We start from the raw sequence: 26,183 nt of genomic DNA, 5'->3' as shown, positions 1-26,183 counted from the left end.
TTTATGGAGTCTGTTATATCCAATTATATGTTATTTTAAGGATAGTCTGGTAAAACTGAACACATAATTCTAAATAAAGAATCATCATTAGCAACTTTCACTACAGAATATAAGAACAATGGAAAGGCATGTTGATAATACACAGTTTCACCTCTGAGACATGCTTTTCTGTCTGTGCATGATCAAAAGCAAAACAAGCTTACTGATATTAATATAGGCCATTTTTCTAACTCTGCCTTCAGCTATTTCAACCTCAAGCTTCCCATTTTCAAAGACATTGAGTCTTAAGGGACATGTTGTATTTTAAACTACTATGTCAAATTGATCAATTTAAAAATACATCTATGATGCTCATCTCAAACAAAATCCATAAAAAAAAATGGACAGTGTTAGAAACCAGACAAACAACCCCACTAGAATAACATTTTGGGTAAAATTTAAAAGCATCCCAAAAACTTAAGTTTAGATGAAATTTTTCTAACTTTTAAAAAGTTCATTAAAAAAAAAAGAAAATCTCTCTCTTTCTCTCCTTTGTCAACTCTAACTAGTATTTCCATCTTTAACTATGAGAAATTGATTGATTTGAAGCTGTACCATTGTCTTCTAATTCAAGGAAAGATTGAAAATAGTAGTATCCACATTATTTAGTGTTAGGCAATACCTGGGCATTTCACAGAGGAAACAGGATTTCTGCCCTCAGGCCCTTTAACTGCCTATGAGTTAATAACTACTCACAAATAGATTTAAAAAGAAAACATAAAATTCCTCCTCCTCATATGAGTGATGGTGCTAATCCTGGTAAAAAAGAAAGGAAGTAGTTTGCTTTGGAAGTCCCATATCTCCCCGTTGGCCCCAACATTCCAGGGTTCTTCACCCCAACCCCCTTCCTCTACCCATAATTGTGACAATTTTAACCCAGGTAGAAGATGTATGCATGGCAAGTATTTTAGAGAGAGGGAAAGGATTTTCAGCAGGTTTTCAGCAGATACTACTTAGGGGTTATAATTCAAAATAAAATGTCTGTGTGGCTGGGTTAGGACGCTTTAGGAATGCTTTCTAAAATATTTTGAATTATTGTCCTGCCCTTTTCAAAAAGGATTTAATCATTCAGACAACAACTACTGGTGGTACTAACTATATTTACTAGCTAGAGCATATCTAGCTTAGTCCCCTGATTCTATAAATTAACTACACTCAAACTACCATTTAATGATAATACTCTGCTTTTAAATGATGTTAGAAGCTGAGTGCCAGAACTGGCATCTAAATACTTCACGTTCTAAGTTCAAAGAAATGCCAGTAATTGGAGCCAGCATCTCCCCTCTAGGGCTTACAGAGAGACACTTTCTCTACATAACCAAAAAGACCTCCTCCACCACCAGCACTCTGATTAACATAGGAAAAAGACCAGATATGGGAATTGAGGAATTGCTTTCCTGGAGAGTGCAAGGCTTATAAAGCTGAAAATCAAGGAAGAAAATATATAGAGTAATTCTTGAAAGGAAGTCTCCAGGAGAATTAGTCTCAGTGACTGTCTAAACAGTCCTGTCCCCCATTAAATGGGCAATTGCTGATAAATTATTAAAAAGTTTCCAGGATACTAGGCTAGCAGAAAGTCTGATGCTGAGTATGGATGAAGGGTAAGAGGAAGATGATATTTGAGAGAAGTCAGTGAAACAACCCACATTCCACTACTAGGTATAAACCAGGATCCATGATTTCCTATATAAATCCTGAATAGAATGGCTGTGCTTGAGTTGTATTCCTGGTATCAACTCATTCCCAGGAAGACTGCCTACTAACTAAGGGGACTCCAGCAGTAAGAAGCTGTAAGGTAGATGTCTTGTGAAAAGAGTTGAGGCTAGAAGAAAAAGATTAAAGCTAACCTGATCTCCCATTCCAGGAGATTATGGAGTGGACAATCCTGGGACCCTCTGAGGAACCAAAGAAGGATAATGGACAGTCAGCATTAAATGCAGAATAGACTTATTGAAGGGAAAATCAGAACAGAAGCCATGTCCAACAGAGCAGAAATACAGGAAAGAGAAAAGGGAAATGAGTCATGTCTTACTTAGTTTGGGGTGCTATTACAGAATACCATGCCCTGGGTAGCTTAAACAACGAAACAATTATTTCTGATAGCTCTGGAGGCTGAGAAATCTGAGTTCAGGGTGCAAGCATGGTTGGGGTCTGTTGAGGGACCCCTTTCTTGATTTAAAGATGGCCACTTCTCACTGTATCCTCACATGCAGCAAGAGCTAGCTCTCTGGTCTCTTCTAATAAGGGCACTAATCTCAACATGAACTCTCCACCCTCATAACCTCATCTAGACCTAATTACCTCTCAAAGGCCCCACCTACATATGCCATCACAGTAGAAGTTTGGGTTTCAACACAAGAATTTGGTGGAACACAAACATGCAGTCCACAGCAAGTCATAAATCTAATTGAAGTTGGAGGGAGAACAGGAAAGTTTTGAATTGCATGTGAGATAAGTTACAAAACACACAGGACTGAGTATTTTTTTAAAAAAAATAACAAACTGGAGGGGCACCTGGCTAGCTAAGACAGTAGAGCACATGACTCTTGATCTCAGGGTCAGGAGTTCGAGTCCCACATTGGGCATAGAGATTACTTAAAATAAATAAATAAACAAATTAAAAAAAAAAACAAAACTGGAGCTACTCTTCTGATAACCGAAAAGACTAGAAAGTCATAGAATTGGAAGTAGTCCCTCAGCAAAAATTGGAAAGGTCAGCATAATGCAGAGTTATCAGAGAAATAAATCTAATTCATGTTTATCCCTAACAAGTTGAGGGTCCTCAACAAACTCATTACAGATTTTTAAAAATTTGTATCATATTAAAATACATTTTAGAATAAGAACCAATCCCTGAAAATCATACCACACTAACATATTGCTACTATTTCATAAATTCCTTTTTAGTGCTTGCCCATACAGTTACAAATTTTAGTTACATCCATAGTATAATTTAAATTTTGTATTTTTTGTTTCCTGTATCATATCCCAGCACATTTTAATCATCCATTGTAAAATAAAAATATATTCCATTCCATTGAATTATTTTATAATTTGTAACTATTGTGTTTTCTTTTTTTAAATTTTTTTTTTAGATTTTATTTATTTGAGATCAAATGAGAGAGATAGCACAAGTGGGGGAGGTGGTTGCAAAGGGAGAAGGAGAAGCAGGCTCCCCACTGAGCAGTGAGCCCTATGTAGGGCTTGATTCCAGGACCCCAGGATCATGACCTAAGCAGAAGGCAGACACTTAACTGACTGAGCCACCCAGGCACCCCACTATTGTGTTTATTTAAATATTTGCTTCTAATTTTTGCTATAATAGGAAATATAGCAATTACTTTCAGTTCATGCAATTTCATGATTTTATTGAATCATTTCTCAGGATCACTGGTCACTTATTAAGGTTTTTGATATAATAAAATGATCAAATTTGTCTCCAAAAGTTTTACAATGCAGCCAGCAATAAATACAGATACTGGCTTCCCCACAATCTCACCAGCATTATATAACATATTCTTAAGTTTTATTTACTTTAATAGATATAAATTGGGCCTGTATAGTTGTTTTAATATGCATTGCCTTGGATTCCTCATGAAAATGTACATTTTCTTGTTTACTGGTTTTATTCTCTCCTGGATAAGCTGCCTCTTCATAACCTTAGTCCATTTATCTATCTGGGGTCTTGAAATCATTCCATGTATTTCAATGAGCTCTTTATAGATTAAAAATACCAACTCTGTTCCACTTTAAAGCTAGTTAAACTTCTCTCATTCTAACCCTCACTTATGACGCGCATGTGCATGGGCATGAACACAAACATCCCCTAACTCTAAAGAAGGTTCTCTTTTATTGAATTGTTCTCGCCTTCTAAATTATTCAAGAGCTTATGCCATTTGGGAGGAGAGGTTCATCATTAAGTATATGATTCCCACTCAAGTAATTACATTCTGCTAATTGGGGCTATTCTTGTGGCATTCCTGAGGGATAGGATTCTCTGAGACTGAGAGGCTTATTTTGAATAGCCAGGGACAATGTACTCCATGTGTGGGCAAAAAAATCCTTCTCTAATGATCCTTGTCCCTTGACGGTTATTGAAAAAAGATCCATTTACACTTCATCTATACATCCTCATACCCCACTCCTGTCCTAAAACAGAAAGTTTGAAGCCATTATATAGTCCCACAGAGAGGAAGGCCCCACACAGCCTTAGAAGGAGGCCTGCATGGAAGATAATGGGATGGGGACGAATGGGTGTCCTAGAGCAAGTAACAGTCAAGATGATGCCTCTTCAGATGTCCCTTATACAGCTATACCAAGAACCCAGGCTCTGATTCTCCAGGAGCAAGATTTCCAAGTGATATGAGTAAAGAGAAGTGTGTGCATTTCTGTGAAACCTTACAATGAGACTTTCTGCTCATATTATTGAGGTATAAGGATCCCTCGGAGTCCTTCTTGCAAAGTCAAGGAAGTTATTCTGGAATCTGCAGCAATACTCCTTGAGCCTGGCTCCCATGCAGAAACAACACTGCTTCAGTAAGATGTCAACGACTATTTCCCATAAGGCTTCTTCTCCAAGAATGTTAAGTCTTCAGGCAGAAAAGGAAAATATAGCAGCAAGTAGGGTGGTGAGCAATAAATACATGACAAGGCTGTGTGGTTTGTAGGTGCAGACAAATTGTTTTGAAGACCATAAAGACTTTCTGGATGCACATAAAACACACATGAATACTTGCAACAACAGTCTCCATCGTATTATCATAAATGACTTTTTTCATCCTCTCCTCCTAGTTTTCTTAAATTTACAAAAATCAGTTTACATTATACCCTTCTACCAAATATCTCCCTACATTATATTAATAAAAGATTTGTCCTAATGAAGAAATCATAAATCCAAGAAAGGGCTAAAACCTTATTAAAGATGTGAACATCTCCAACTCCTGACTACTATTAAATTTCTCGTATTTCTATTAACAAAGAAATATGAAATGATATGATTCATATAGGTCATCTACTAAAGAAATCCTTGTTCTATTGGCACATTGTCAAAGCATTAAAGAGAGGAAGATTATTCCTACTTTTTTTTTTTTTACCAGTCTTGGTAAATGAAAACAAAGTCCTATATTTAGATAAGAAAGACAACTGCCCACATGGGTGACCACATAGCTAAGGTTAAGATTCTTCTATTCAAAAATGTTTTTCTCAACCACTCTTTCAGACGCTTCTGAAATAAGAGATGAACTTTTGGGCAATTAGCCCATTAAACTTCCAAAAGCCTCCAAAGAGGACAATATATAAACACACTGTCCACCATTCATGTTTTGGTATGAATTTCTTTACCATACTCCTTCTATTTTCCTATTTAGGAAAAATGGTTTTGAAAGGAGAAATAAGGAAAACGTTGATCCAGAAACTAGAAGACCCTAAATATAGGCAGTACAAAGGCAATAACTTTTTTATTCTAAGCCACAAATGCAGGATGAAAATCCATCAAGAAATCTTCGCCTATTAGTTCAGTTATTTATGAATACAAGGTCTGAATTAACTCAATCATGGGGAAAAATCCACTTAAATTGCCTCATAGAACTACTCTGGTCTGAATTTATTTTTTAGAAGAGTGAGATCAGAGGAGCCCCGCTCAGATTTTATGTTCTGGCAATTAAACTAATTCCCTAAATTCAGCCCCCAGGGCAGACATGGCTAGTTGCCTACCCAATATCCTTTTTCACTTCTGCTTCTCAATAGGACCCTGACTTTTTGAAGCTGCAGCAAACTGTCCAGTTAAAACATTTGCTTTTCCAGACTCTGTGGCATGCTAATCATGTCTGCTGGGATTGATGGGAAAGCTGTTGCTTTCTTGATAGAGTCACCGTCCATTCCTGATTCCTTCTTCACTCCTTTATCTTTGCTTGTTCTTTGATGAAATATTAGCATACGACATGGCAACAAGCATCTTTCTTGCAATCACAAGATGCCAAGCTTGAGTGCAAATGCCTACAAACTATGTCTGGCAGAACAGAAAAACGGACAAAAATAGATTCCTTAGTGGCATTATTGAGTTGCCATACCTACCCTGGACTACCTACTCCAAACTTCTTGTCACAGGAGACAAAGCCCTGCCTGCCAGGGCCACTGCGGCAGTTTTCTGTTATTTGTAGTTAAATACATCCCCTAACAGGCCTCCTTTGACCCTGTTCTGACCATACACAGATAACAGATCAGAAGAGATATCAGTACATCCTTTATTAAAACTTGCTTTAAGTAGTATCCTCTGGATTTCTGACAAAACACACATAGAGAAATAAACTTCATGTGATGAACATATCACCTGCTCAGAGCTGTGTTCTCCCTGACATGTCACATGAGTGGGTTTCTTTCCCCCATTCAATAAATATGTATTGAATGCTTACTACAGTCTAGTCACTAACAATACACTAGTGAACAAAATATGTAAAATTCATCTGTTGAGTTTACATCTAGTTTCCATTAAAAAAAATCTTGTTTTTTTAAGAGACATGCTCATTGATTGGAGTGGCATTAACTGAACATTTTATTTTTCAAATGGTTAGCCTGGTATCATAGAAAATTCAAAATGTCCCTTCCACATAGGTTTTAAGAATACTGTTTCTAACATGGATTAGATCACTAAAGTCATATTGAACTTTAAAAGCAAAGGATTCATGAACGACTTGCAGCAATATCCAAATTAAAATTAAAAAAAAAAAAAACTTGTCTGAGCAAAGCACTTTTAGACATCTAGGCTTTTACTTTTTTCCCTTTCATTGGTTTTAATTCTTATATTTGTCGGAGTAATGTAGTAGGGGTGGGTGAAAATCCTCTGGTGCTCAATAAAGTGTGTTTGTGTGTTAGACACTGTACAGTGTTTGAAGAAGCAGCAAGCTCACAAAAGATTTAACCAGCCACTCTCCCCGACTTCATGACAGCTTAAATTATCTACCCAAACTCTCCGTGACATACTTCTTGAGATCAGCCATTAGACTTTTCACAGGTGGGGTTTCAGGAATATCTGATGTTTCTTGTGCATTTAGGTAGGGACTGATTTTTACTTTGTCTTTTCCCCGATGGACACAGCATTCTTGGACTGGTCCTGAGTGTTCCCCTGGCTCCATATGCATGAGCCTCTTACAGAGATAGCTGGTTTGGGAAGAGGCACAATGTATAATAACCCTGTGTAAATTATATGAAACTAGAGTGGAACCTAAGCATACAGTGCGTAATTCATGAGTACAACTCAGAATGCTCAAGGCTGGATGCACTATATTTTCCACCAGATCAGCTCCCTTCTATGATTTAGATCTAATAGGATACACATACAGTTTGTTTGTCTTTGTATTGGCAATATGCTTATAATGAATTGTATGGTTTCCATGAGCATACTAAGGATTGAGTGAATTAATTTTCCTGTTTGGTGACACCAGTTTGTCCTATCCCAACACAAAGTGTCAATGATGTCAGAATTGTGCTTGAGCATAAAATATGAATATGTGTATCTACGCTTGAATATAGGCCTGTGGGTTCTTTTTTATTAGACTATTAAACATGTGTGTATATACATACACACACACTCCTACATGTAAATATATAGCTTGTTCCCAGAGTGGTCCATTCACATCCTACACACAAATGTAGTGCATCTATGCCCCCACGTTCCCAGAAGAACTCATACTGATTCCAAAGGAAAGTGATTTAGAGGCAAACTATGTGTTTATTCTTTAAAACTTCTTGTCTGAAAGTCTAGAAGTAAAAAGTCCTACCTTGTAGGACTTGGTCAGGGAACCACACTTGAACAACCATAGCTGACCTATGTTCTTGAGGTAGCAGGAGGTCACAAATATTCTTTAGACCATACTGTTCTAGTTTTGAAGCAATTAGGAAAAAAATTTCCGTTTTTGAATTTTGTTGATGATGTGATTAAAACATAATATTATATCCTTTAAAGGATTTTTTTAGTAAGTCTAACGGCTAGACAGATGATAAGGTAGCATGTGCCCCCTTTCCCTACCCTTCACAAATACATACCTGGAGCTCTACTCATACTGATGAGTATCTTTAAAAATTATAGGCATATGAGGATANGGAAAGAATTTAAAAATAATTTTCAAACTCAAAATACAAAAGTAAACAGCTAAAGAAAATAAACATTTCTCAAGTCAGTTCACCTTGAGATAGATGAACTAAATGTACGGTCTTTTATTGGCTTAAAAGAGAAATACTAAATATAAATTTTGCTTTATGACATTCAAGTGTTTTGTTAAAATATAACTGGCTGTATTATTACTTTTCCTTCCAACACTACCAAACACACACACACAGTCAGAATAAAACTTAAGACAGGTGCATGCATTAATGGTATTTTTTTTTAAGATTTTATTTATTTATTTGAGAAAGAGAGAGACAGAGACAGAGCATGGGCAGGGCAGAGGAGGCAGAGGGAGAAGTAGATGCCCCACTGAGCAAGGAGCCTGGTGGGGCTAGATCCCAGGACCCTGAGATCATGACCTGAGCCGGAGGCAGCCGCCTAGCCCACTGAGCCACCCAGGTGCCCCACATTCATGGTATTTTGATGCAAGTCACAGATGATGCATAAGAACGGGAAAGAGCTAAAACTGCTTTCTGTACTTTTGAATAGACAAGTTGAATCACAATCAATAATGATCAGTTCAGAAGAGGTCAAAGGGTGGGATCCTTTACTGAGCAATAAAATATCAAACCTAATGGAAGACCGGATACTGACGTGTTGGATGGCATGTTCTTTCTCTAGGGAATACGTGTTTGTAGGATATTATCATTGCTGTTGTTAAATCTATTCGTATTATTGCAGCCATTCCTGTCATCGACTGACTTCAAGTTGTTTGGCATGTTCCCTTATATATGAATCTATGTTCAGACTAAATAAGTATCTAGGACTATCACTGGGTCTGAGACAGTTTGAGCAAACCAAATTTCTAAATGTATGTCCTTGGTTCTGATAACAGATTAATATGGTGAACTCTCAAAGTCAGTTTGAGTTCCCTTTGTTTCTCTTAATGTCAATATGTCTGAACAACAGGTCTGATATAACTCAATGTAACACTCAAGGTTAACATACACAAGTAAACATTATTTTTCAAGTCAAATTCCATAGAGAGACAGCAATAAGAATACAAAAAATATTGCTGATAAGTCAGAAGAATGGTAGCAACAATAGCAGTTTTTTACATTTGATAAATCATTTATAGATTAACAATTTCATGATTGAGTTCTTAAGTTAGAAAATGTCTCTAGTCATTATAAAAGTTTATTAATTTACAATAGAAATGTGTTCAAAAGTCAGTCAGAAGGTGGTCAAAACCAAGCCTTTACTATGGATTTAAAATCTATCACTACGTAAGAACTTTCAACTTCTATAAAATTACTTCCCTCAGATTTTCTAATGTATGTTAAAATATCACCTCGTGAAAATCCTCCAGAACTTGACTATATTATTCTGGGAGCGTGAAACTCAAGCAACAGCTCTGACATTAAAACTGCTATTGAAAAAAACAAACAAACAAACAAAAAACTGCTGTTGATGTTTTATCTTCTTTGTATCGCTTACCCCAAACAGTCCCGATAGCTACTCGCCTGAAGCTAGGTCAGAACAGACAAGCCTTCTGAGCTGACTCACTGAGGAGGCCGCCTGCCTGATCCGACCTTCCTCTCCAGCAATAAGTGGGCTTCCTTTGTGCCATTTCCGCACTTGTAAATATTTCACTGGGTAGGATCCCCCAGGAGCAGGAAAAAAAAAAATCTGACTCTTGCCCCTTCTTTCTTAACATCTTTTTCTCCTCAGAGTGGAGGCAGGGGGAGGATGTGTTTTTAAGCTTTGATGCTGAAAAAGGCTAGTGAGGTTTTAAAAAACTTGGTACTTTTCAATGAACAATCAAACATTGTTTTCAGAAACTTTGTTCTCAACATTGTTAGTAATAATGTCAGTGCTAATGATAAAAATAAAAACTATTTATTGGGAGGTGGTCCAGGTCAGTGATTTCTAGACTTTCTAATTTTATGAACCTGAAAATTAATCAACAATAAAAAACAATTGGGAAACTGACATAGTTGCCAACTTTCCATTTTCCCTTTCAGAAATCTGAATAAATAATTACTATCCTTTATCTCTATCCTATCGTGAAAAGACAATTTGATACCAAAGTAGTGGGAAGAATCCCCGAATAAGATGTAGCTTCTTATCAAGCTGAATAATTTGGCTTAATAAAATGCTCACTACTTTTTGTTTTTGCCACCCAGTAATATCGACACTGTCTGCCACCAACTGATACATATCCAAGCCATAAGCATATGCCCAATGAGCAGACAGATGTTGTCTTTTTAGTTAGTGGTGAGTTTTTCATTATTTTTATATTCAATAATGTATCAATGCTTTGGGGCCTAGAAAGAATTTGATTAGGGTGGTTCATTAACATCTTGCTTCTCAGAAACAGAGACCATTAGAATTTCCTCAACCTTCCAAATCCACTCGTTCAATCCCTTCGTTTTGTAGACAAGAATTCTTGTCTACAAATTCTTCAAATTTCCAGCAGAACCCAATTTCTAAACACCATACAACTCCCCTCAACTACAGGGGTCAGCTTCCATCTGCCTGTACCCATATGGTCACTTTTCAAAATTACAGTTAATATTTGAGGGTCTGATGGGTATCAGACACTTTTACGTGTTATTTCAGTTATGTTTATGGTTTACTTAACCTTTTGTTGTAGAAGTTAGCTGTCCCATTATACAGATAAGGAAAATAAAATCAATAACCACTCCAAGCTCATACTGCTAGGAAGTGATGAAGTGGCTAACATTTAGTGAGATCTTCTCTAAGTTAAATGTTTTTATGTTTTACCTTATAAGTAGAAGGTATCTATCAAGTGGATCAATGGGCCCTGCACTCTGATTAGTGCTACGGCATGGACCAGGTAGGTTGAGGATACTAGGGTGTCATGAAAAGAAAAAAGAAGTCCCTTGAGCTTCACCTGCTCTCTTCTATTTATTAAGAGGAGGGTGAAAAAAATTCTATTTTAGTAAGGGTAATCCAGTGTAGTACATGTCTCGGAATAGTGGGCAAGTCAGATGGATGCCCCCTCTAAATCCCAGCTCTGAACCTCTTGATTCCAGGCAATAATGATGGCTCATTCCTCTAAATTTTGCATCATTTCCTGTCTCTGGTTAATTCTTTTGGTACTACCTAACGATCTCTACTGTGCTGCTGAATAAAATTATGGTTTATTTTATGTCATCATTTATATTTTCATATGCTTAGACGAAGTGCCTTCCTCTCCTCATCCTAGTGCCAGCTCTGTGTGCATGTCCCATTTCCCTTTGAGAACAAAGATAAAGAAACTTATTTTGTATAGCACAGACCTTTAAAGTAGAGGGTCAGAAAGTATTCATTAATTGCTCTTGTATTGGCTAAAAGTGCCAGGAATAGGCAAATTGTACAGTAGGCAAATTGTAGAGTAGACACTGTTTGTCTCTAGCTGTATTGTCTCATCTCTTCTTTCAATACTTTTCTCCTCCTTATGTTATTCTCGTCTATGCCTACAACGTCAACCCAAAAGAAACTAGCCCCTTAATACTTCCTAATAGATAAACTTAAGTTGCTCTTTCTAGAAAACTATTTTCCCTCTAATCAAAACTTACAGTCTGTCTGTGTGGCCTAAGCTCAGATACATGTCAGTGGTCACCGAAGTTGAGGTAATTAGCACTGAAGTATGATAACTAGAAAAAGTAATTTATTAACAGAAGCATCAGGTATAATGCAGATATTTGGAAACACAAGACTTGAACCTATTCACTCAACTTTTGGTGACTAACACTTGAGTACGCATTATGGTTCTCAATGTTTCCACTGAAGCAGGGAAACTGAAGGGACTCCATTTTAGAAAGGCTCCATCTCTGCTGTTTTTCTGCTAGGCTCCATTTACTCATGATCCATATTTTGCCTCTGAATAAGCCAAAGAAGCTATGTTCCCATTTCAAGGCAGAAGCAAGAAAGTTAGAATCTCTTGAGTTTCGTCCTAGGCCCCAAACACTGATAACATCTAAGAAGAGCCAGATCTCGAACAAGTTCCAGGGCATTCGCTTAGAGCAAATCTCTGCTGACGCTGGCATCAATACCTTTGGTAATTCATGAAATAACACCTATCGTTCACCTGACATTCACCTTTGATCAGACTCTACCCTGGATTCCCAAAGGAACACGAACCCTAGAACCACTTTCCAATATAAATCCCTAACCCTAAACAATGAGATTCTCCTGTTCCTTCCTGAGTCTCCCAGACATGCTGTCTGCTAGTCTCTACCTGTCACACTATTCAGTAAACTTTGTTTGCATGTTCTCTGGCTCACATCGGATTTGTATCCTTCATGAAGCCAAGGACCCTCTTGGAGGGTCCTGTAGGCCTCACCGCTAGGTTTTCAGACTCAGCTGCCTCCATCACCACCATTAAGTAAAGTGTTCATAATTCATTGTACTCATATATAATTTTTTGTTTCTCAAACAAAATTCATTTAAAGCCATATTTGGTTTCCCATTTTATTGTACATACACACCTGTTAATCAAAGCTTCTGGTCATCATGAAGTAACCAGTATATAATCTCACTAAACTGGTAGAATTCTAGCCAACAGCCAAGAAAAATTCATCTTTTTAAACAGTCTGTGCAGCCTTATCATTGTAGATGGATAATTTCCTTTGACATTTTGGAATAGTGACTGTAAAACACATGGATTCTCCAATATTATCGTCACATTCTTGGTGGTCCAGCAAACCCAGATTTAGAATCACTAGTGAAACACTACAGACTGAGCTTGATGCTAATTGCTCAAAATATGACATTAAATAAGCCAAGGGTCCTTCACTGATATGCTCGGGGTCTACTTTCTGATACGTATAACCTCGGCAGGCTTTTGAGTGCACAACACCTGCCAGGATTTCCACCTCCCCCGTGTTTATTCTATTTATTTCTTCACCACCAGGGCTATCCTCAGGACAGAGCACTTAAGCACAGTTATCTTTTGTTATCTTAAGCACTGCGAATAATTCAAGTACTTCCTGCCCAGCAGGGGGGCTAGCAGCGGCTCCGCTGGTGACATGAAATAAGGTAGCAGAGTGTAAGGTTATGATCACTCACCTGAAGGTAGACCATCCTCTGGTGGTGAATCTCAGCTCTTCCACTTTTGAGCTAAGGGACTAGGCAAGTTTCTAACCCTCTTTATGTCTCACTTTTCTTATCTGAAAAACAGAAATAACAAAAGTACTTACCTCCTAAAGTTTTATGAGGATTAAATGACATCTGTAAAGCATTTATCAAAATAATGGCACGTAGAAAGTGATGTGGGAAACAAAGGCAGAAGAAAAATTATTAAATTTCCTTTCTACCTACAGCCCACTGACAAGTCCTTGAAACAGGGAGAGTGACATTCCTCTAGGGACTCAACTGCCTCGATGTCGACACCTTACTAAGGGGAAAAGGCCCACTTAGCACCCCCCCCCCACCAATCCTGTAAATCTGCTTTAACACATAAAAATTCCTTCAGAAATTATCCTTCATCTAAAAACCCCCAAGATATGTGTTGGCAATCACCCCCCAAGCATACGGCCCACCAATATACATCTGAAGGGTCTCGTGATTAAGGTTTAATTAGATGGTTATAAATGACCTTTCCTTGACAATACCTAAGTCCCCTCAAGGTCCTGAAAACCTTGTTTCCAAAATTCCTTAGAGACTTATGCTATCCCAAAACCCCCTCCCCAACTTGTAGGTATATAATCACCACCCCTCATGATACCACTGCAGCTCTTTCTGCCCACAGGTCCTGTCCCCGTGCTTTAATGAAATCACTTTTTTGCGCCAAGGACGTCTCAAGAATTCTTTCTTGGCCATCGGCTTCAAAACCTAATGTTCTTTCCTACATCAGAAAGTGCTTAATAAATTTCACCTATTATTATTATTACTACTACTATTATTAAATGGGAAAATAAAAACAATAAAGATACTAGGATACTGAGCCTTAAAAAAAAAAAAAAAGGATGCATCCTTATGGATCCTTAGCCAGAGACTTATCAGATTTGAGGTGATCATCGTTTTGAGAGTTAACAAAGGACAGGTGGAGGTAGATGAGAAAACAAGAGCAAGGAACGTGAAACAACAGGACAGAAAAGTTTCAATTACGGTCCATTGCACTTCACGTCTCTCTTTCCTGAGTAATTTTGCATGACTATGTTTCTAATTTGAAATATGATATGATTAAAATGTAATAAAAATAGACATTGCTTGTTTTAGAGAAGAAAAGTGTTGAGGAATTCTCCAATGTTAAGTGGAAAGATTTTCCTTGTACATAGTTCAAACGAAAATGAAATTAATAATGAAGCTAAGTCAGGCCAAGGCTTCCAACTTTCAACTCTCAGAAGTTATGACACTAAATTTCAGTGTTGGATTAGCAAGGAGTCAGAATTTGTTCTGTAACCTTAAAATCTGAAAGCTTTATTAGTTTCCTGTTTCTGCTATAACCAATTACCAGTCTTAATGACTTCAACAACACGAATTTATTATCCAACGGTTTTGAGGTAGGAGTCCAAAATGGGTCTCACCGGGTTGAATCTAAGGTATTGGTAGGGCATAGGGTATAGTCCATTTTCTTGCCTTTTCCAGCTTCTAGAGACAGTGTGCATTCCTTGGGTAGTGGTCGCCTCCATCTTCAAAGCCAGTAACAGCCAGTCAAGTCTCTCACATTGCATCTAACACTGCCTCCTCTGCCTCCCTCTCAGATTTAATACCCTGTGATTATAGTGGGCCCACGTGTATAAGCCAAGCTAACTTTCCCCTAGATCAAAGTCAGCTGATCAGCAACCATAATTCTATCTGCAACCTTATTCTTCTTTCGCCATGTAAACTAGCATATTCTGGGGTTCCAGGGATTAGGATGTCTCATTTTGAAGGGCCACTCTTCTGCCTACCTCAATAGTGTACTGACTGCATTCTGCCTTAGCTCTTCATGCTTACAGAACTCAAACAGAATAGATCCAAATTTTACATTTTCATCTATAGGTAATTAATACCATTAATGGAGCTTACTTCTGAAGTCCAGTTGGAAAGCTTCTCCTCACTTACAGTTCAGGAAAATTGATCAACATTTCTGAGCAACAATCCCCTCACTGAAATCATAATATCTACCTCATATTGTTGTGAGAATTAAATGAATTAATTTATGTGAAGAACTCAGGATGACACAAAATGAGCATCTACATAATTATTATTATTGCATTATTATATTATCATATTAGTTATTAGTTTTATGATCTATATAATCTCTTAAATTCATGTGTAGTTTCATATATTCCTCAGTCATTACCAGTTCATCCACTTATTCAGTCCATCCATCAATCCACCATTTATTGAACATCATTGCAAAATGGAGAGCGTACTACACATAATAGGAATAACAAAATCTAATTGGATAGCACTTTGTAGTTTCACCTGTTTATCTTACCTGACTCTACTCAGAAGAAATGGTTCCTGCCCTTAGGAATTTATAGTCTCTTTGAGAAAAACAACAGTTTACATACAAATCCAGCCAAATACCATATACATGGTATTGAAGGTTTGCAACATTGACAATTCCCTAAAGCCTAAGCCTGTGAAGTAGGGAGATCACACCAGGAAATGATAGTATCTACCATCTTAGCCGAGAGATTGGTCTCCTCTCTCGTAAACAGTGAAGACTAGACTCAGCAGGTTAACTCGTTCCCAAGAGTTAAAGAGAAAAAGAATAACAACAAATGTAGGCAATGGGAAAACAATCTATGGTGTGGTCGCTGTGATACCTCCATAAATTCCTCCATCAAACAGTTAAATCCAGTCTACAAATGTCCAGGTTTATGCTTCTTCCAAATAAGGGAGTGGTGGAAAAAAAAATGTATTTGCGCAAAATTTCTCAGTTTGTGACCTGAGAACATTTTATGAGGCAAGCACTGTGACTCAGTATATTAGTATATTCACTTGCTGTTTTGTGTGTTAATCATTGATTTGATAATCATTTCACACTTTAGAGGACAGCATAGGGGGAGTTTGGGTAGTATTCTCCAAAGTAAAGAGAAGACCAGTACAAAATAGGTTAAATGAGGGCACAAGACAAGAATTTCAGCTTGACTTGTTCTGTTCCTTCCAGGAATCTCTTGAATCTGGTTGCCCACCCGGAGCTTTCCTCCCAGGTGGATTTCTGGGAAGAGAAAGCCACCATTTGCTCCGTTTACCCTGGGGCCACACAGCTGCCAAGTGTCAGCTGAACAGAGGTGCATCAGAGGCCTGCAGTCAAAAGGCAGCAGGATGGCCAATTGCCATGAATTTCTGCAGCGTGTCTGGCATCTTGGCATCTTGCTGCTCTCCCCCTCCCCCAGGTTAATTGCTGAGAATCTCCGCCTTGAAAGCTGCTTACCCTACCAACTTCAGCTGCTGCCCTCCTTTCCCTGTGCTGCTCTAATACCTTACCTCCTTACACCCTGGAAGTGAAATGAAGTCTGTCATATACCTGGCTGTACTTGTGAGACCACCTAGGCTCTAATGTAAATGTTTCTTTCCCCCCTTACACACCCCCACGGGTAAAGGCAGAATTGCTGCGTCCCCCTTGGACCTGATTGCTAGGCAACACTCAGCCATGTGAATTTGTCACTTCTGTTTGGCGCAAATTTCAATTTCACCTCCAACTGTAACAACACTGCTCGATATATTTTAGATGCCACTGTGGTTGGATGGCATCCCAGGAAAGATGTGAAGTACTACTGCCAGGAATGAATGATTGGCATTGGGTAAAGCAATTCTCTGAACTCAGCCTTGGCATACCATTAATTGTTAAGTCTGTTCTGCTACCACCAACCTCTTGTCAGAATCATGTCTATTGTAAGCCTTTGAGACAAGAGTCCAAATGGTAGAGCTTTCTCCCTCTGTAAGATCCGAATTATGTCGATAATGAAGCAGTGGATTTCTCAGTTCACAACATATTATTTCTTTCTACTTTCATCTATTGGCTGCACTTCCATGTGCAAAGAAAAATAGTTCTACGTATGAATATTACTGAGCTAAGAGCTACTATGTGCCAATTCAGATTCTGGCCCTGATAAGAGATTTACCTTCCCTTTGGTTTCTTCATTACAATCTGCTTTCACTCGTGGTAACAATTAAATGCTGCTATGAGGAAACAAGTTATTAATGGAAGAAGATAAAAATTAATGCCAAACATACTCTGCTGACAATAAATATATAATATTTGACATGCAAAATTTACATACCGACATTAAATCAGAAAACACACAACATGCAAACAATTATAATTTTTGAATAAACACGTACCATCGCTGGCAAGATATAATGCTATAATTCCCAAAGCCTCCATCTAATGTGGTCTGTCCAATGTTTCTATATACATGTTAAATATTATTTTTCCTTAAAGACACGTTCAATTGTGTAGCTACCTTCCCCGACTATCCTTAAATACTCCACACCGGCCCAATCACAAAGATGTGACGGTGTGCAATGCTTTCATTTTTGTGCTCTGTGCTAAATAATGGTGAAAATAGGAATAAATCTGTTTTGATTTCGCCTTCAGCCCCTACATCCACCAACTTTTCAGTCAATCGATTATTCTTTCCCTCAAATCAAAACATCCTCAGAAAGCTTGGAAATATTTTCCTGGAATGAGTCTAATTAAATAGAAGGAGTCAGTCAGCTAGGAGTGAGAATAGTGTTTCAGACTGTGTGCATTCCCTGACTCATTGGAAACAAAAGGAGTTTCTGTAACAGTGTGAATGAACCATGAAGTGTGCATGTTCTTTTAAGAAAGGCCAAGGGTGCAGTTCTATTTTCTTAGCTCTGCTTTCATATTTATGTGTCTCATTTCCAGCTCATTGCTGATGCCTCAGTTGCGCTATCCATCACCACTTTTATCCTCCTTGTTCCTCAAAAAGAACATAAAATCCTTTTTTATGTGGTGGTAATATTATTGCAAATAAAAGCAAATACCAAAATCTTTATTAGTCTGCCAAAATAATAAACTATTTAATAAAAGCATGCTGTAAAAATAAGGTCATTTGCATCACTCAAGTTACTTGCAGGAAATACAGAGAATTATTGGTCAAAAAAGTACAAACCGACAGCAATTATTTCTGTCGTTCATCTGACGCACTGTACATTAGGGTTAAAATTCTGTTGATATTTTGCATATTTCCTGAATTTAAATGCTTTTAATATTGCTAAAAACTGGTTCAGAAACTAGAAAATGGAAAAAAAAAAAGCCCAATTTTCACAAAATCCTGATTTCCTGTTTTGGTGAGGGAAAGGGACTAAGGAGACTGATCTCTTTTCTGATACCTTTTTCACAAATGTGGAAGCTGACCTACTGATAACCTTGATATACTAAGATTTATTACCTAAATATTTACCATTTTAATATCCAATATTAATTTTATTTGCTTTGGATTTGTGGCCATGCTTCAGCTATATCATTTTCCCCTCTTTGTATTCACCTTTTGTCATTTCTGCATGCACACCAATATAAGATATTTTATTTGAGAAGGTTAGTTTAACAGTGAAAGTTAACAATAAATACGTTATTTGTAAATAAATGTCTAATGTTTGATCTTTTGACCTATTGTAATATAAACCCACCAATTCCTTTTCCCTTGTAATTTCCATCCTCCACTGGAAGATTTGCAAATATGTTATTGATGTACTTATAACATAACCAAATCAGTAGGGTGGTAAGGACTGAAATATCATTTGTACAGCCCTTGCATTGCCAAGAACAACCTGTATACCAGTTCTTCTACATAAAAAAAAAAACACAACAATTAAGCAAATATTATAAATCTTTTCAAGACTATATATGAAGTATTTACATTTGTTATTTCATGATGACATTTATAATCATGAAAAGTTCATCAAACTCCAGTTATTACTATTTTTACTTTAAAAATCCTTTGTCTATGGTTGTTTTCTTTGGGCCACAAATTAATGATGCCATTTTTATTGACATCAGGTTAACCTATGAAAATAAGGTGCAATTTATATACAACCTGAGGGATAATTCAACTATGAAAATTTGGACATGTGAAATAATACTTTTAAAGGCAAATAAAGGCAATTAAATTCAGACACTGTGTTATGGCCTGAATTGTGCCTCTCTCAAAATTCATACAGTAAAGCCCTAGAGCCCCAGTACTGCAGAATGTGACTGTATTTGGACATAGGGCTTTTGAAGAAGTCATCAATGTTAAATGAGATCATATGGGTGGGTCTTAATCCAATCTGACTAGTGTCCTTCCAGGAAGAGAAAATTTGGACTCATGAAGAGACGCCAGGGGTGCAAACCTGGAGGGATGACCAAATGAAAAAGCAGCAATAGGGCAGCCATCTGCAAATCAAAGAGAGAAGCTTCGGAAAAAACCAACCCTGCCAGCACCTTGATCTTGGACTTCAAGCCTCCAGAACTGTGAGAAAAGAAATTTCTGTTGTTTAAGCCACCCAGTCTGTGCTGTTTTCTTATGGCAGCTCTAGCAAACTGATGTACCAAGCGATAAAAATGGGAATTTTTAAAAGTCCATATGTGATTTCAAATCATATATAGTATTTATTTTGACCAACTCTACCATTCGAATGCATTAAAGACAACCCAACTGACTATGAGCAACTCAATGGCATGATAGAATAAAAATCCAGCCGGAACTCTTAAATTCTGTGTTATCACACACAGATGTCATCTGAAAATCTTGCTTTATATTTGAAATTCTTTATGTCTCAGGAGTTCTTAACCCGGGGTCCACAGACCACAAAAAAAAAAAAAAAAAGCCTCTTAATATTTATTGAATACCATATTTTGTAGGCTTTGCATATATTCATTATAATGGGGAGAATGTGTCATCCCCAAAAGTTAGAACCACTTAAATCTTAGGACACTGTTTCTATTTGATTAATCAGTAGCCAAGAGAGATTATTCCCTAATGGAAATAAAGCTTAATGCTACATACTTTTATTAGTAGGTTTAGATGGATAATCATTTATCATCAAATGAATAATCTGGTCGGTCCATAGTGAGATGTTTGACTCAGTGGAGAAAGTCATGGGACTTGAAAATTTTGTCAGAGGACCAGATAAGCCTTCCCCCCCCCCTTCAAAGTTATATGTTTTCTGAGACAGTTTACTGGCTTGTCATGTCCAGGCTCATAAGGATCACGTAAGTTCTGAAGATTGGCAATATGGTAAATTCTAAGGAAAACATCTGCAAATTTAATGAATTTTACTCTCTGCAGAGAAGAGCCTGAGATTAAATTTTTAATCTGGGCCAAATGTTGTGTCTTAGTCAAGACACTATACTGATTCCTAGAAGGTCACAGTTCTTTCTTGATATCATCTACAAAAGATTAAGATCTCCTAAATAAAACTAATATCTCTCAAAAAATACTTGTTGGATTTGTCTATGTGGGTTTATTTAAATTCTTGCCACCATCCTTCTAGATTCATCAAATTCAGTACTGAAGATTATGCCGAGGGGAAAACAATCAACGCGTTGGAGAATCAAAAGAGCTGAAACAAAATCTCCATGATGCTGGTTTGAGACCAGTTATCTACTCTGGAATATGCCCTAAGTATAACATAGAAGAAAGGACATTTTTCACTTTTGTCTGGCCACTCATCTAAAGAATCCATTCTTGGCATTCTTTTTTCTGGTGATTTAGTGTAGATCTTCTGAGATGGCACCAGAGTAGGTTGCTGCCTGTGTCAGAGGTAGAGCAGGCAGCAGAAGTAGCACCAGGGCTTCTGTGACCAATAGATACCAAGGTCTCTTATGGGGCCAACAGCTTTGAAGTCCACCTAGAGGCATCATCTGATTTGCTGCCAAGAGTAGAGATTTACATTCTCAGAAACATCTGATGAGAGGAACTTCTGGGAAAATGACTAGAATTCCCACTACTAAGAGCAATGTGGACTTGGAGTATTGTAATATGTTTATTAAATGTAAATGTGACAACTTTAACCATATATGGCACTTAAAAAAAATCCCTTTTTACACAAGAGGAAACTATAGCCCAAAGATGATAAAGGTCTCGAAGTTTATAATAGACCCAAGATTCAAACTTGTATTTACCTGGCTCCAAAGCCAGTATTTTTTACACCACCACCATTGTTTCATCCAACCACTTCTTGCTTTGTGAAATGTGGCAGGTCTATATGCTTATATTACAACAGCTACCTAAAAAGTAGTGTCATCATACCCAAGATAAGCAAGTTAAAGAGTACGTGTTTGAAGTGGTAACTTAAGCATAGGAAGAAAGCTAAAAGGGCTTCCCACTAAGTGCCCATTGCTCTGTCTAAATAGTTGAAATAAAACAGTTATGGACACTGGGAGAAAAACAAAAGGCTAGAGATATCTCACCAGTTTGCAAAATTCAAGCAAATACATTCATATTTTGACTGTCTAAATACTTTCCTATAACTACTTCACTCCATAGTACATGTGTAATAAATACATTCAATCAATTAAACAAAAGTAAGATACTACATTGGTTTCCTATTGCTGCTATAAAAAATTACCCCAACCTTAGTGACTTAATATAACAGAAATTTATTCTTTTACAGTTGTCCAAAATCAGTTTCACTGGGCTAAAATCAAGATGTCAAGCAGGACGACACTCCTTCTGGAAGCTCTAGAAGAAAATCTGTTTCCTGCCTTTTCCAGCCTCAAGAACTGCATTCCTTGGCTTCTGGTTCCTTCCTTCATCTTTAAAATCAGTACAATAGCATCTTGCTTTAGTCATCACATTGCCTTCTTCTATATGCAAATCTTCCTTTGCTTCTCTCTTATAAGAATGTTTGTGATTACATTTAAAGCCCACCTGGATAATTCATGAAAATCTCACAATCTCACGATTCTTAATTTAATCACATCTGCAAAGATCCTTTTGCCGTTTGAAGGAATATTCATAGGTTCCAGAGACTGACTTACCTGGATATCATTGGGGTATATTTTTTAGCCTATTATAGGCATTGATACAAAACCCATAACATTAAGGTATACTACAGAATTGAAGCACTTATTCAGATATTTTAACAAAAGTCTATTTAAAAAAAAGTCTATAGGTTTTTTTTTTTAATTTTTATTTATTTGACAGAGATAGAGACAGCCAGCGAGAGAGGGAACACAGCAGGGGGAGTGGGAGAGGAAGAAGCAGGCTCATAGTAGAAGAGCCTGACGTGGGGCTCGATCCCGTAACGCCAGGATCACGCCCTGGGCCGAAGGCAGACGCTTAACCGCTGTGCCACCCAGGTGCCCCAAAAGTCTATAGTTTTTTAAGGGTAATATTTATTGAGTGCTTACTTTGTACCAGGCACAGCTCCAGATATTTTATAAATGTTGTACAAGTTAATAATAGCAAAACAAATTATGAGATAGGTCCTTTGTTATTCCTATTTCAAGGATGGTGAAAGTGAGGCACGCAAAGTAAGATTATCAAACTTGCCCAAGGTCATAACTACTTCATAAATTATCCAGATTAAGTACAGCTGACTCTTGAACAGCACAAGTTTGAACAGCATGGGTCCACTTACACACGGATTTTTTTCGATAAATACAGTACAGTACTGTAAATGTATTTTCTCTTATGATTTTCTAAATAGCATTTTCTTTTCTCTAGCTTACTTTATTATAAGAATACAGTACGCAATACATATACAAAATATGTGTTAATTGAATGTTTATGCTATCAGTAAGGCTTTCAGTCAAAAGTAGGCTACCTAGTACTTAAGTTTTCTGGAAGTCAAAAGTTATACATGGATTTTCAACTGCACAAAGGGCTGGTCCCGCTAACCCCTGTGTTGTTCAAGGGTCAACTATATTTGCACATACGAACAAACTACTTAAAATATCATTTCGTATTGCTTATGTAGTTATTCTATACGTTATAGTTTATTGACTGGCAGCTACAATATGCTCTTTGTATAAAGTTATTTTCAGGCAAACTTTAATTTAATTCTTACTTGGAATGGCTTCTAAACAATAAACCCACTAAGTTTCTCCTTCTGCTACTGGTAATGATAATCCTATTTCCTGAGCACCTTTCTTTCCTCCAAATAGCACAAAGTTCAGGACAGAGTTACATAGTAAAAGAAAGTAATTTCTCCCACCAAAGAAGCATGAGATAGCAGGCCTTGGCAAGCCTTGGCATATGCTCAATTTCTGTTGTTACTCAATTCATTAATTGCTTGTTTGCATTTGAAAATCTTCTCTGAATGTGTTCCTTATAACTTTTAAAACTTCTTTTCATACTCTTGTTTTCAATGGCCTCTTACAGGCTTGCAGATGGAGATCTGTTTCCCTTATCCTCATAGGTCACCCATGTTCTTGTTTTTCTTTGTAGAAGAGGAGAGGAGAGTGAACAAAAACAGCTCTGTTGTTTAAGATCTTTTACACACATTCCTTAATCTTTGGAGCTTTCTTTAAACCTCAGCTATATGGTGGTGTGTTAGGAATTTCTTTCTGGAGTTTTGAAGAATGTATCTTAAATAATGGAAAAGTTGTAGAATTTGAAGACTCAGTGAAAAGTTACATTTGATCCAAACCCACTGGCAAGGATTATGGGTTTTATTTTGTTTAGGTAGGTTTCAAGTTACCCTAAGCATGCATGATTTGTTGTGTTAGATTACTTCCCTTGTAACATTATCAGAATACATAATTGTCCTGATGCCTTTAGCTTAACTAAATGGAGTGCCCCCGATGGTAAGAGTCTCATACACCACACCAGGTAGGAAGAACAGTTTTCAGCAGACTCTGGCCTTGTAGCACCCCTTAACACATGATAGTCTCAGTAGTTTATTACATTTCTCTCTATTTCAAAGAAACAAATATACCATGGTAATATTATGCATAAAGAAACAATGTCTTAACGAAAGGGTGATTGATGGCTGTGGTGACTGGTCAAGTCATGTTCAAATGAAACCTACAGAAAAAGGTTGATTTATTATTATTTTTTAAACTATGAACAAGACTGGCAGCAGATGACACTGAAAAAAGGAACTACATGGTCAACAGAGTCAGAAGTTTAGAAGCTAATTAATACAATGGTAGCAATCCATGAGAGATAAGACCTGAGACAGGCACTGATTGTACTTGTAGCTTTGTTTTAGCCTGGAGGACAGTACTTATTTTGAGAGATCTGGAGAAATTCTGGTATACATATACACACAAGAGAGGGGGAAAAAAATCTGAAAGCATTCTTCTTATGACTCTAAGTTTAGAGTGATCTGTAAAGCTTCTGAATTAAAAAATTATTGAAGAAGAAACATCTGAAATAGAACAGGGATCAGGTTCCTCAAGTGACTTAGCAGTTTTCAGTAGCATCAACTGTTACAGCAAAAACAAAGATTTCTAATCTTAGAACTTGGCAGGTGAGGGAGTAACAGATTTCTCAATATAATGTTTTGATTTGGGGAAAATAAATGGATTTGTGATTTTTTTTCTTTTGCCTATTTCACATTCAGTCACATATTTTATTACCCACTTGGGAGGCTGGTTACAAATATTTTTAATTAAAAGAATTCTTGGTTCTCTCTTAACAATTTCCTAGACCTTTTGCTTCTTTTGGGATCTGTAAGGTAGTTCAAGTCTGCAAAAATGAGCATATCCTCGAATACGCTGATATTAAGATATATGTAGGCTTGTGCATGTGTATGTTTGAAATGGAAGAGAGGACCTAATTAAGAAGTTGAGGTTTTTAGTGTTAGAGTTTCTTTTTGAATATTATTGGTTTCTGTCACTTTATTAATTTCTCTCAACTTTTTGATTTTACTGATTGCAAATGTTGGGAAGAAGGTGCAGAGTTGTTGGAGATATTTTTACACCCTACAGCGTACCATCTTAGGTTTCTTTAAGTGCAATGAATGTTGTATTAATGAGGGCTGTTGTCAACGCTGTGCCAGGAAAACTGCCAATTAAGACAAGAAAAGGTACTCCTAGATATTTTTCAAAACATAAATTAGCTATGTAATTGGGCTACATAAAAATGCATTTAAAAAAATAAATTTTCTGTTAATAAAATGTTTTTGAGTTGCCTGGAGTCTACCTTAAATTTTGCTCTTCCTGATAGTCTTTACATGGGCCTTGCAAATATTCCCTTATTCACTTGCCCACTAAAAGTAACCATGTGGGCCTTAGAAATAATAAAGACTATGAATTTACTGTGCAAGCAAATGTCTCCTGAAGTGAGGGCAGGTAGGAAAAATACTAAGTAAGTCAATTTCTGAAAATTATTTGCAAGGCTGCTTTAACACACATTACAAAATGAAAACAGATGGTCTTTAGGATTTGCCTTATATTAACAAGGAAATTAAAACCCAGAATACTAAGGGTATTTCATACTGTAGTGGCAAAGGGACATAAGCCAACATCTCAGAGGATATGGTATTTTGCCCTCAAGTAAATTGTGAAAATGCCAGATTTCCACAATATTACCTGTTGCAGAATGAGGTCATCTAACATAGTAAATCCTCTTAGTTGTCTTTCTTCAAAGGGTCAAAGTTCCTTACTTTTTGTACATTGATATTTAGAACACAGTATGGTTTGTTGTGAAGTATTTTATGCCTAAAACTCTTAAATACTTACTAACATCAGCTAAATTGCCCTCGATTATTAGCATAAATTTAAAACTCATTGGTAAAAGTTTTTTAATGACACATACGGCTGGAATAATCTTAATTGTTTCGGAATGGGATAAAAATAACCACATCCTTTAGTTATGGTTATTTCATATTAAGCCGATGCAGTATGTATTTTGCCTCCATAAATTTGATAATCCTCTGAAAATACTCCACTACTATAGAGTTGGTGGCTCGATCTAAGTAAGTTTCTCTATTAGTTTCTCTTTCTCTATCAGAAGAAAATAAATTACTTCTTTAAAATTACCATTTTTCTTTAGAAATCACTTAATTCTTTTCTCATTTATGGTCTCAGATAAAACACATTAGGCCCATTCTGTGTCAATGAAGAATTTTCACATAATTTAAAATATTTTCTCTTTCTCTTCTTTCATATTACTCAAACTAGGTTCACCCGTCC

General features: G+C 36.9%; 1 long non-coding RNA gene across 1 annotated transcript in view; it reads right to left on the bottom strand.

The window, feature by feature from the left end:
- The window catches only part of LOC103673484, a 206,942-nt gene that overhangs the window by 168,256 nt on the left and 12,503 nt on the right, over positions 1-26,183 (bottom strand). The window contains exon 2 of the long non-coding RNA XR_571413.2: positions 13,217-13,317. This is a non-coding gene — a long non-coding RNA (uncharacterized LOC103673484). The remainder of the gene's footprint in view (positions 1-13,216; positions 13,318-26,183) is intronic.

The sequence above is a fragment of the Ursus maritimus genome, unplaced genomic scaffold, assembly GCF_017311325.1.
Source record: "Ursus maritimus isolate PB19 unplaced genomic scaffold, ASM1731132v1 scaffold_35, whole genome shotgun sequence".
In the NCBI taxonomy this organism is placed as follows: Eukaryota; Metazoa; Chordata; class Mammalia; order Carnivora; family Ursidae; genus Ursus; species Ursus maritimus.
The sequence above is the reverse complement of the archived record's forward strand: the minus strand, read 5'-3'. Positions and strand labels throughout refer to the sequence as shown.